Consider the following 14,017-nt stretch of genomic DNA (forward strand, 5'->3'; position numbering starts at 1 on the left):
ACATAATAGAAAAATAAAAACAAATTATAGATCATATGCATGTCAGCTGTTCTAAGATGAAGTAGAACAGATATAAAACATCTGTCCTCATATGTTACAGTCTTTTCAAAAGTCACTCTGGAAATAAATAAATAGCCTAGGAATGGAAGTTTTACAATTATGATTACTGAAAACATTTGGCTTTCTAAACTTCACTGTCTTCTCCCTCATCTGAAATTTTCTGTGCTTGCTTTAATCCCAGCAGTGATTTTTTTTTAGTTACAAAAGGAAGATACAGTAGTCTGGTACCTTAGGCTGGCTGTAACAGGGGAGGGGGATTTGTTAGGAAGATTCAGGTACCTATCTGCAAATTACTTTTGGTGCATTCACTCAGCCCTTGACAGTCCCTAGCTGTATGCACTCTGGGAAAAGTTCCAATTTTATGTTGGCTTAAGAGGCTGTTAATAAGGCTGAAACATGGACAAATCTTTTTAGTCCCATTGTCTCCAAAAGGCAAAAGATTCAAGGAGGAAGTTATAACAGAATAACAATCTGAACACTTACTTAAAAAAAAAAAATCTCCTTTAACTCACACTGAAGACAGCACTCCTTTTACACATGTCAGTTATGAGACGGCATGTACTCTAACTGTCCTGGGTAATAGGCACCCCCTGATCTGCCTGTTTATAGCCCTGAACAGTGCCCAGGGATACTGCTGGCTGGAATCAGATCACTGTTGAATAAAATGTCTTCCCTCTACTTGAGGCTACAGCAAGCAAGCAGGAGCCTGTCTGGTGACTGTTCTCTGCTTTCCTGCCTCTGCAACTCTTCTCTGCTTTCTCAAGGGGAGAAGAGGCCTCAAATAAACAATTAATTCATCCTCACATTCAGCCAATCCTGAAGGCTCAGCACAGCAGCAGGTCTCATTTTACAGTGCTTCTCAGTGCTGCAGCAAGAGGAAAAGAACATGGCACCTCTTCACACTAGACTTTTCTAGGTGGTGGTGGTGGCGGCAAGGTGCTATTGGTTTGGGGGAGAAGGACCCCAGTGTATGAAAGAGACCACATGCACAAGTCATACAATATTCTTGAATTCAGACTGCTGGCCAGAAAAATCTCCAAGTACTTCTTCACTATTTACTACTTTGTAGATTTCAATACAAGAAAACCTCTATTATAGCCAGAAAGCTAACACAAATCCAACCAATCACCCATACAATCCAAGTGAATTTATCTACAATTCCAGACGTCGCTGTATGAATAACCTTTGGTATCATTCACTCAGCCTTATTCCTGACTGTAGGTCTGTACACAAACCTCTCTCTTGGGTGTGGAAGCATATGTGGTTCCATCTGTCTCACAGCTGGCCATGCCCTCCTGCATAATAATTGTGCAGTATCAAAAACAATGTCAGAAATCACCATCAACTACCAGAGAGTGTTGCACTGGGCTCACTTTCCTAATGAGATGCCTGTAATTTTTCTGAGCTGTGGACAAATGACTGCATGTGTTGTGGAGCAAACACAACCCCATAAAGCCCCCCCTGTACTTCTCTCCCCTCCACAAGCCCAAGACTACAGACTGTTAGAATCAGAGCAGCCAACCGACTTTCTAGACTTGAGGACAAACTCACTGCCAAACCACTTCTCAATGGACGTTCTGATTCAGCATACATTTCATCTGTTCAACAACAGCCTCAGTGATAGCACCTACCGGAGGCATCATTGTTTGGGGCCTAGAAAACAAGGCTGTGAACCAAAATATCCCCTTTCCTCTGGGAAAAAAAAAAAAAAAAAAAAAAAAAAAAAAAATGGTATTTACCAAATCCGTTGGATTACAAAGCAGTAGAGAAGAAAAAGGATATTTACATGAAACAGCCTGGATAACAAAGTTCAATGGATAAATATTGTCACTTCACCCCATAGAAGAAATTATCATTGCTGAAAAAGACATTTAGGAGATAGCACACTTTGGTTCCATTTAGAGCCTGAGGAACTGGAAGTGGCATATTGTTTGTGGTTTGCTCAGTTTTAGTCAAACTGAAGCATTTCCTTCACACATACGTGCATCACAAACAACTTTCATTCTAAATGTTGAAGACATGCTGATATAATTGGAACAAATGCTGGAAAGTGAATGAGGTTAAAAAACCCACTGCTTTCTCTATAGCAGGTTTGAACATTGATGTTTTCACTCAAAATGTACACTCTGCTTTCTAAAAAACAAGTCTGAACACTTAAGTTTTCACTGGCCATGTCTGATATGTTGTATATAAACATAACTAATGATTTGGCAGCTTGTTCCAAAGCTAAATTCACACTCCCATTTAAGAAAGGAAAAGACTATTGCACTGGAAGAAACCTGATGTTTATCTTGCCTTTAATTGATGTCTCCATTATCTGACCACTCAAAAAGACTACAAAAACAAACATCACAGTACATGTTTCTGACTTGCCTAATCTCTCCCTGTCCAGGCTGATTTATTGATTTCAGTTGAAGATTAGCCAACTCTGAACTGTAACTGATTACTTGCAGTGTGAATTAGGTCCTATGCAGAGTCTGAGGAATTGGAAGTGTCACGTTGTTTGAGGACTGCTCAGTTTTATTCAAACTGAAGTATTTCCCTCACATACACATGCATCACCTCTAATGCAGTGTGAGAAGTCATTTGGCATAGCCAAAATCTGTGATGTTTAGTGCTTGCCCAAAGACTGTTAAAGTCAATTAAGTCAAGCCTCTATTAAGATTGCAACTTAAATTCCATCTATTGAAGTTCTTGGAAATCATAGTCAAAACAGTGGATATGCTTATCTGACATGGTGAAACATAAGCCTGTCTTCTGATCAGCTAATAGCTTTTTTTACAGATTGCTGCCTAATTGCGTATTGTTGACATCATGCTACATGCTCCTTAGCAGCATTATACACTGGTGTTGTTTAAAGATACACGAGCAACATACTGATCAAGCAATAATTTTGTTTCTTCTAAGCAGTGACAAAAATGAGGAGAAAACTTGATCTAAGTAATTCTTCTATTTCTCTCCAGAACTAGGCTGAGATTGAAAATAAATTTCCACAGCAACCCATTCTGAAATCCCAAGCAAAACTAAGTATGTTTCTAAAATGACATCAGTAGCTGGCAGTGCTGGAAAATTCTTTGTATATAAAGGTTTCAGGATATATTTGTCATCGATTTTGAAAGCACAGTTCCTCCTTTTAGAAAATCTCACTAATAACTACAAGCAGGAGCACGCAAAAAGTGCAGAATAGAACAGTTTTCAATGAGTATATGTTAATATTTGCCATGATGTACCAACAATCTTTTGTTAATTCTTCTATATGCCATCTTTTAAAAGAAATAGAAAAATCATGTTTATCATCTTCATACACTGGCATTCCAGCAGTTTTCATCAGTTATTTTCTATGTTTTTTCATTATGTTTATAGAAGAAAGTTGCCCATGCATAGCACAAATTATTTGCTGTTCTGTAAAATTCTTAAAGGTAAATTATCAGTATATCCTCAAATCTCCAGTCCTTTCTAATATGTGACTAAGTCACAGAAAAAAAAAAAAGTGTCTTAAACTCACTCTAGGATGGAATTCTTAAAGGCAACTCACAGAATTAGGAAACAAAAATCCCATCTGTTCACACTAAATATAAGTTAGATGAAATTGAAAGTGTCACTTTAACATTTAACATATGTTCAACTCTCAGGATTCCCACCCTCCACCTCCCCAAACAATTTAAATTTATCACTGCAATTAGTTTCAGTAAGTCTCTTGCATAATATGGAATGACTGTTTCCTGTAAATGCCGCACACATTTTTTCTTGTAATGCTCACGAGTGTATTTTGAACTGCTTTTCACACATATATTTCAAAGGCGATTTAGACCTACACTTTATAAGGGTTACATCAGTAGCTTTTTATAGGGTCTCAGTCTGATAATCGTAGGGGAGTTGGATTATAACCTAGAGGGTTTGTTTCTATGTTTTGGGGTTTTTTTTAAAGAACGGGTAGTTAGTGTTATTGTGATAAATTCCTTGTTACTTGCCAGGCTCTGAGAACAATACATTCTTAAAGTGTATGCTTACTTTAAGGAAGCCAACATAATCTTATATCCAATTCACCATTAGCTTACTGTTCTGGGAATAATTGTTGCAGAATGGACAATAACTTTTCATCTAAACACTATGAATTCAGTTTTGAAAGAAGAAAATAAACTACCTGGGTATTGTTATTCAGTGCTTGTTCCTTAAAAAAACTAACTAGAAGATCAAGCCATTCAAAAAAGATCTTTACACATTGTTAAAATACAAACTGTCATTTTATCATTAACATTTATCTTAGAATGTCAAAATGAGAATTCACTGTTAAAGTCTCCAGCACCATCCAGCAGATACAGGGTCTACATATAAATTTGACAGTTACCTGAACAAAGTTGTATGCTTCCCCCCTCCATCCTCTACACATCAGAACAGGCCATATCCATTTCTGAAGATGATCCTAACATCCAGAATGATGACTTTCATGGCGGATTCTTATTACTGACACCATAAAAATCAGTAAAAGACTGTGAAGGACAGCAGGATGGAGCAGCAGGAGCTGGGCTGCTCCCTAAGGGAAGGCTAGGAGGAGCCAAGGATGACTACAACACCAGCTGGGCAGTGACCTCGCCCACGGGGCACAGTCCCACAGCACCCAGGGTGGATGATGACAACAGGTCCTGTCAACAATCCAGTGATCATCAGGCAAAAGCAAGGTAACAAGTCAGATCCAAGGTCAAACTGGGAAATACAAACAGTAATTCTTGAACAGGACCAGGTACATCTGTGATATAGCTCAGGCCAGGATTGAAGGCCCAGATCTAAGCTTAGATAAGGCTTTTGGACCCATGGGTGGGTGGTGGGTATTTCCTACAGCTGGATCCATGCCATCTCTTCTATGACCTACTGCTGAAAACTCAAACTCATACTAGCTTCTCCATACTTCAGTCTTTTCTCTCTGATATTCTTTTCCACCTCTAAAGGAAGCTCATCTCACCCACTCTCATCATTAAGTCTGTGCCATTATTACAGCGGGGCTGTCCCTTCCTTTCTTTGCAGGTGCTGGTTAGTAATTAGAGCTTGATTTATAGTAACTGTTAGTAACTTATAAAAAAAAAATTCAAAACATCTAGTCTAATGGAAGAAAGACATAAGCCTCAAGTTACACAGCAACCCCCCCATCAAACTCCATTTAATGTAAAAATGTGGCCCAGCATCTCAGAATTTCAACCTTGTGCTCTAGTCTGGATAAAACAAGTAACAGACAAGTAAACCAGCTTCTACTGATCTGTACTCAGAACTTGAAGGACAACAAGAAACAAAGTCAGTACTGTACTACACAGCTGGATTTAGGAACTTTTAAATTCTGTTTAGAGATACTTGAAGCACATGTGTATTACATAATCACACACAGACTTGGCTTTGTGAACATGTAATAGATGGCTGCTTTCCTCACATGGCAAACTAAGATTAGATAAGACTCAAATATAACTGGAAGAACATTGTGAGAAAGAATAAAGAGTACATTCTTAGCCAGAAATTCTTGTCTTTTGAGAGATGGAAATTTAAAAGATTCTTTTTAAAAAAAGAGAGATGGAAAATTTCATAGTATGATTAAAAACAGGGGGTTTGGAATGTAGATCAGCAATCACGCTAGGTTATACAGAATTTCTATTTCATTTATGGGGAGAAATACATCCTGTTAGACATATGTTTTATCATGAAATCAAGATAATCACTGAAATTTCCTCATCACTTTATGTCAAATAAAAAATAAATATAGTTCTTCCCACCAGTCACTAACAACCTAACTCTAAATCAGCCAAGACTTGAAAGATGAATTTGTCAAAACCATCTTCATCAGGTCTCACTGGTATCATGTCACAAAACCCACTTTCGTTTCCACCAGGCTGATAAGACCAAATTCATCCAAGCTGCAATTTCACCAAATCTAAGGGACATACAGCATAATAGGAATGAAACTACTTGAGGACTACTTGAGGTTCATTGTGTCTAAACATACAAAAAGTGTGCAAAAGATTTTTCAGAGTATTTTTAAAGAACTAGGGGAAGATAATTCATTTTATTGGATTGTGTTTGATTAGAGAACAGGTTAAAAAAAAGTGGGTTTGTGCTCCACAGGAGAGGAAGTAAGCGCTCTGAGAAAGGAAGAGTTATTTGGGCTTTGTGTCTGGGGCTGTGCTGTATCCCCAGAACTTGCATGAGCCTATGGGCACTACATAAACTCCAGAAAAAAGTGAAGATTCCATCTGTTTGACCTTATGCCTTATCCCAAAGCTACCATTAATTGCTCATCATAATCGTGTTAAGATGTTCTCAAAAGTCAAGAAAATCAGTATTCCATGAAGTCTTGAATAAAATAGATCAACTTGTAAACTTCCTTTTCTGCACTGTTAAACATCTTTTAAACTGCCATTGCTTACACTGCAGGTAGATTCTCTTCATTTTGTGTAAGTGCATTTTCTAGGCAAAGGAATCACTCCCACAGGTTGTTCATGGGCAGAAAATCAATTACAACCTGATAACCTATCAACGTTTTTTTTAAAAAAAAAACAGGAAATAAATTAAGACACTGTCAGAAGAATCTGGAACATGACAGTTTCCATAACCTACAGAAAATAATGAAGACTTCATATAGTGAAAATAAAATTTGAAACAGTATTGTGCCTCATGAAGATAAACAAGCTATTAAAAATGCTCAACATCATTTGCAGCAGCAGCTAATCTAACAGTTTTCATTTTAGTTATGGCTGCTGCACTTCAAAATTGAAGCTCTAACTGAGCTTTGTGTCACATGCATAATATCCAGGGTACAACCCAGGAAACAAAAACTATACTGTACAGTTACGTACCAAAACTTCAAATGTATTATCTCTTGAAAAAAAGCTAAGTCTCCTTACAATACTTCCTTAATTGGTTCATTAGCAATAATGAAGCTTATCTCCCTAATGTACACCTGAGTCAGCAAATTCCTTTTCCATGCTTAGACAAGCTAGAGAAGTAACATCTCCAGATGGAAATTAATTATTAAGCCACATTTGTCAAGTGAGAGCAGCAAGGTGGCCGAGTCCCTAGGCAACTGCTAGCAGCCTAAAAACACTTCTATAGCCTTCATGCCCATCTAAGATGGTTGGATTTGCTCAGTCATCCAAATCAGGCTGCTGACATTAAACCCACAGAGGTCAGCACACCACAGAGACCAACATGTGCTGCTGTGATTCTCCTCTCCACTTACACCCAGCCTCTTCCAATAAAGACAACAGTGAGTTGCGGTTACTAATCACACTATTACTAAGCTCCCTGGTTTTGCCTACTCCAACTATGTGAAACCTATGCAGTCACACATCCACCTTTTCTAAATGAGTTGTTCTTCCTCCTGCCTTTCAACGAAAAACTGCAGAGGTTCTGCATCATCCTATTTATGAGTTAGTACATTTCTCAAATCTTTGAAAATTTTCACATCAGGAAACTCATTTCCAATCCATGAGACCTTTTTTACACACTGCTCTCAAATTAGGCTAAGGACAGAAGCCCATGCTTTAGAAATGGGCTGAAACAGAACTGCATGATGAATTCACATCTTTCAAAAGAGGGATGCCTTAACAGGGTAACCTACCCATCTTCTCACAACTTGAGAATAGGGTGCATACAGTACTTCAGATCTTCCATGCTAGGCTCCAGGTGCTGCAGAAAACCACATCACTGACTCTCACTACTTCTTCTCAACCTGAAGTTACTCATGACCTCTGGTAGCTCTGCTAATATTTACTTTTATTTATGTAGTATTTTCCTTTTCTGGTCCCTATAGTTTATTCCCTTGATGTATTTATAGGCAGCAATCATATCTTGTCTTAGCTTTTATTTACCCAGTCTAAACAAACCAAGTCTTTTAAGTGTTCTCTGATATGATAAGCCATCCATTTTCCAGATAACCTGAATAGCTCTTCTGTACACCTGATTCAGTTTGAATACACCTGTCTTAAAACCCGATGGCTTAAGTCATGCAAAGTGTTCTCCACAGGTCTTACAAGGGCCAAGTACAATAGAATGAACTACTTCCTTGTATCTCCAGTAAGTATCTAGATGGCCCAATTCTAGAATCCTATTTTCAACACAGGGCTTACACCCTCCCTAACAAGTACCTCCAGCTATTGATATGACCTATCCTGTCTTCACTCTTTGTTTGCACATCATCCTGCTTTCTGTTCTCAGTCTTACATATACCACTCTCCCAGTCCTCATTTTCGTATTATTGATATAGTCACCCCTTTTTTAAAGATCAGCTGCTCCTCTCTTCTTTCCCTATTTATTATTCTTTTTCCCTGTCCCCTCCTGCTTTATCTTCTGGATATTTCCAAAGAGATTCTGTAAGCTACAAACTTCAGATAAAGAAGCTACTGAGCAATAGACATACAAATGCAAGTATCTTGAAGGAACAAAGTTTGCTTCATTCTCAAGAAAAAGAAGGCCTACACAAAGTATAGAGAAATTTGTTTATCAAAGTCTCCCTGCTGGCTTTCTTGATCAAAAGGTTATTTCTAAATCCATCAGTGATCTATTCAGTGGTTTCAGTTAAACATCTGACTTGTCTCATTCTGCTTATTTGCAAAATAGAGTTAAAAATATGTTCATATACAGATTGATTGAAGAGTATTAATAAAATCACAACACTTTAATTTCTCAGCATTAAGTGATCAGCTTTCGCTAGTATGGAGTATATATCCTCCAGCTATTGTACGTTACGCCATTACACAAACTCACTTCTACTTCAAAAGAGAGGCACAAACACATTCATTGTATACACTTTCAGAATCAATACACCTTATGAGCTAAAAACATTCCTCTGAATGCCTTGCCATGATTCCAGATTGACAACTTAAAATATGCCCAACTTCTGGCAACAAAAAACATAACCTCATCATTAATGCTGATGGTATTTATCACTCCAGTCTAAGTCTCAAGTCAGAAAATGAGTTATTTATAGGACAAACTAAAAATATAAAACACAAAATCTTAAAGTTCTTTTCCCTTCATTGAAAAGCTCTCTGAACACATTAGCAGGGAGAAAAAGAATACTGTATGTGAAAGCACAACCATCATGTCCCCCCATTTTGAACAGTTTATGGAAACACACTGGATGAAACATCAGGAAAATGGTATGTAAAAGAAAAAAAACAAACTCTCGATTTCATATACCACATACTAAAGAAACCCATACAGTTTCTACCCAGAGGCTTACTTTACATCTAAATCTAACCCTTCTATCCATGTCTTCATTATCTGTAATGAAGCAGTTCAATTTCTTAGTGTCATTAATAAATACCAGGTCAAGCCTCATTTCTCAGCCAGACATATATGGAAATTAATGCTGGCTGTTTAATGAGCTCTACTTCGTTCACAAGTGTTAAATCGAATAACTTTTAAAAACGCACTTCATAGAACACAGAAAAGGATATGAAAGCAGGAAGCCTTAGTTGCCCACTACTCCTTTTCCTAACACAAAAGTTGTCATCTAAAATCACATTTCTGACTTCCTTGTGTCACCTGTTAATAGAGACCAGCTCACTACTGCCCCCCTTGGAATAACACCCCACTCACACTTTGCCACTGCCAAGTCCTCAGGCTTAGTGTACTTATAACAAGGCCTCATCTGAGCTGCACCTGACCTTGCAGTACCAGGTACCTTTAGCCATTCCCACTTTTGTTTCCCCTACCAGCTTCCTCATTAGGGTCTTAACTAACTTCTGCTCTTTAGTATTTTACCACACAGAACCATCTACAGTCTGAAACCTTACTTGCTAAACAGTCTCCTGCAACTCTCTCTTCTCTTTGATCACACTCTAAAGGCTCCAAGTTTACACTTAGCTTACCCTTCCTCTTTACCCTTCCTCCACAAAGGAATTACTCAAAATTTAAGTTCTGATACAAAACTGATTAATCCTTTGTGGTTGATGAAAACATGCCTACTGCTCAAAAAAACCTCAGTGGAAAACTCTTGAAATAATTCTTGTCTTTCATTTTCTTGTAATTAATCTATTTTGTAATCCTTACCTTGTGCTTTGCAATTCTTCACAGCTCACTACTATTCACTGGAAATGAATTGACACTAAAACAGATAGCTGTCAAACATGCAGGTGATAAACATGAAGAGATCCCATCTGCTCAAGGGACCACTGGAAACTCACCAGGTTGAAAAATCCATTCCTAACTTGCACAAAGGCTGTCCAAGATGACAAATTCTCTGTTATTTTCACCAACGAGGCAGTGAAAATAGATTTGAACAGGTACGAACCTTCAAGCCCATCTTAGTTCTCACTCATACATACTCTCTCTACAAGATGCATTTTGCTTTGCCTAGCTGATTTAAAGAGTAGTTGGAGGAGGCAAGTAGCTAAGAAAGGTGCTGGGGAATACCTTTGGACGTGCCTGCTCTGTGCTATGTATGTTATAGTGAAAAGAACAACAACTCTGGGCCCAGAAATGCTATACATGACTGACTGAAATTAAAATCTGTTATATTCAGATGAAGAATGAATACATCAGAAATAATATTCCTAATAATATTGCTGCTGAAAGCAGTGGAAACTTTAGTCACAGCCTCCTTCTCTAACGTCATCCATGAGAGGAGGACATTACAGAAGTTCAGATGGGAGGGTTCCCTAATGGGAAGTTGGTTTATTCCAGCTCACTACTCAGCACCTCAGGGCCAGCAAGTTGATAACAGCAAGTTGTGCTTCATGAGGCCTTCAACGTGTCACTGGCCTCTGGCTCTCAGGAGCAGCAGAGCCCATACACAGCATGCTTTATTCACATGGAATTCCCTGAGCCAGGCCCTTAGGTGAGCTCTGTGTCACTCTCTTCTGTTCCTCAACCTCAGTTCTCCACTCATCAACATGAAAGGGTTTTTTTGTTTGGTTTCTTTTTCCATTCACACCAACTTGAGGAATTTGTCAGAAACTGAAGGATCCTACCTACTTTTTGAGTCCTCCTGGGATACAAATTTCCCTCTCTCCACATGAGCATGTAATACATATATCCATTACAACATAATTTCAATAAATAATTTTATTCCACAGCAGAAGAATTTAATAAAAAGTGAATTAAAATGGTTAAGAATAAAAACTCCCAAGTAAATAAACCTTGTTTTCACATTTCTTGAAGAGAGAAAATATATTTCTGTGAGTTTGGTCAGGAAAGGGAATAATGCATCAGATAAACAGATCATCAAAGAATGTTAAATATCTTAAAACAGATTGCTTAGTGCAAATATTTCACAGGGGATTGTTTTCAATTGTTTTATGAGGGTTAACCTTGGCACTGGCAAAAGATAGCAAGTGCCTGTTTAAAGAACACTAAAGGGTAAACAAGGCCATGACTACACTAAATCTGTTTCAAATGTGGAGTTAATATCTCATTTCCTGCGTATTTTAAACTTGAGTAATGCAATCATATAAATATTAGAAAAATAGAGAGTCATTATAGCTCTAATAGTAAGAGCAATAATCCAACATGGTAGTTCCAAATAGAAAGGCAAATGCAATTTTTAGAAACCTAATTGAAAAATAGCAGCAGAAATTCTGCTGCATGGGCAAAATACATTATCCCACTTTAAGCTCCAATAAAAGACCTAGGGAAAAAAAAAAAAGCTGGATCAGGAAAGGTAGGGAAGTATTTCTATTGTTCTTTTCTACACAGAAAGCCATTGACAAAATTTAAGCAAGGATGTTTTCTGTCCAAAGACTACAAGAGAAAAAGTGCCGCACATGCTATGTGATTGGTATCCCAAGAAAAATTCAGAGCTAGAAAACATAGAAATGAGGGCTTAATTTGTCACACTTTTTCTCCTTATTGCAACTTTGTTGAGTCCTATTACACACCTTAGTTGCACTGAGCAGACAGAAAAAGTAAGTCCAAAATCCAGTAGAACATTTTAAAAAAAATTTATTTCTAAAGAATCAAGAGGTAAAAATGACAGAGTATTCAGTAGAAGAGTTACTCAGGTTTTGCAATAAAATTATGGAAGAATCTTACAAAGACTCAGATAAGTAAGATCTTTTGAAAATGGGACCTCATGAAATTTGGATGCTTTAATTTATGCTCTGGGCTCTCAAGTGTGATCTCCGGTGGCATTTCCTCTCCGCACTTACCTCTCACTGATGGATAAAAGGGGAAATGCACTGTAGCATTCCATATCCATCAAACATTATGGGATATGCAGTCCAGCCTAGCAAGGAGAATAGAAGAAAAAGTAGTGTTAGAGACAGGTCTCAAGAAAGGATGCAAAATCAGAATGCTTCAGACACCAAGTAAAAATGAAAAATATTTCAGTTCAGGCCTTTTAAATGTTTCAATGGAACATCTAGAGTTTCTATAAAAATGTATCTTTTTCTTAAATGACAAAGTATCGAATAATGTAAATGAAATGTTTCAATAGCTCTACTTATTCTTACTATTCAATAAGTGTTCATAAAAATCATCACATTACAGTTTTTCATTTGCCACAGTGCAAGCCATAAGTGCCCATTAATTGTGCTCCCAGATTTGGAGTTCACCTATACAGAGACAGAATAAAGCAGAGTCTTTGTCTGGTATTTAATCTTCTTTTGAGTTCACTGGGACATGCGCTCACTGGATGGCATCACATGGCCTGCAGAAAACCCATCTTCTGTTCCCTCGTAAGCTACTAATGGAATTGGAAAAAATTTAGACTCATGACCTCAAACTAAGTATTTGGCATATGAACCTTCATCTTTCATGCAGTATTTAATTAAATCACCAGTAGGGTTTTGCAGTACTCTCAAAATAATTTATCTGTTTTAACTAATCTGAATATATTTACTCTTTCCTGTCTGACATCTTGTGCGAAGCTACACAATTCTTTCTCACTTTTTGAATGTTAAGTTTAACATGCCTTATGTAACATGCCTTATCTATGTATACTACAGGCTTCTGGAGCACTGCTCACTCATTTGTTCACTAGTTTCAACTACATGCTGTGTAGAGTAGCAATGCAGAATACCAGCTGCAAAATCATTCTCCTAATTTTACTTGTTTTAATTCAATGTAACCACTTTTTCCTCCAGCATATCCACACCTCGCATTTCCCTAAGCCTTCACCCACCAAACATCCTCCTCAACTCTTACCACTCTTGAAAAATTTCACATTACGCTTCTATCTTATTTGTGTCTTCTGCATCAGCTCGCCTTCTCAGAAGTGTTTTTGTTTTAAGAAATGACTGCTTCAAAACGCATGCTTGTTTTGTTAAAGATATTAGAAATCATTGTGTTATTATAAAATGGCTCCTCCTCTTTTGGAAGAATTTTGTGTTTATTATGTGGACATTCACAAAGAGCTTAGCTACTAATTTACTTGCCTTTAGGTGTTTGGATTTTCCAAATGATAACTTAGACAACAGTTTTATACCTGGCACTAAGAATTTTATTGGATAATATTATTTACTGTCCCTTACCCACGTATTTTGGCAGAAAATGAAGAGTGATCCAATGAGTCACAGTACTTCAGAAACACTCCCGAGGAACCAGCATTTGGGTGCCTCTTCTGGGAGGTGCGTTGCTTCAGCTGACAGTATGCCTGCTCACACACAGCCAAGAGGAAACCAAAGCTAAGGCCACTACCCGCCTTGCTAACAGCGCCGCTTCGGGAGCGCAGGGTCCTCTTCCACCTCCCTCTTCCCCTATTTTCGGAGGCTGTGGGGTGTCACCTTCCCGCACACAGCCCGCTCGAAGGGGGATCGCGCCTCCTCAGCGGCACCGACGGCTCCGGGCCCGGGCGCGCCCGCAAGGCGGCCAGTAGCGGCCTCCCCGCACAGCTTATGAGGCGGAGCGCGGCGGTGACGTCGCCCCCCAACCAATGGCGGCCTCTGTTTACTTGGGGGCTCGTTAATATTCATGAGGAGGGCCCGGCGCTCGCCGCAGCGGCCCCGGGCGGGAGGCGGGGCGAAGCTGGGCCCGC

This window comes from Athene cunicularia (assembly GCF_003259725.1).
Source record: "Athene cunicularia isolate RWA chromosome 9 unlocalized genomic scaffold, athCun1 chr9_part1, whole genome shotgun sequence".
NCBI classification, from domain to species: Eukaryota; Metazoa; Chordata; class Aves; order Strigiformes; family Strigidae; genus Athene; species Athene cunicularia.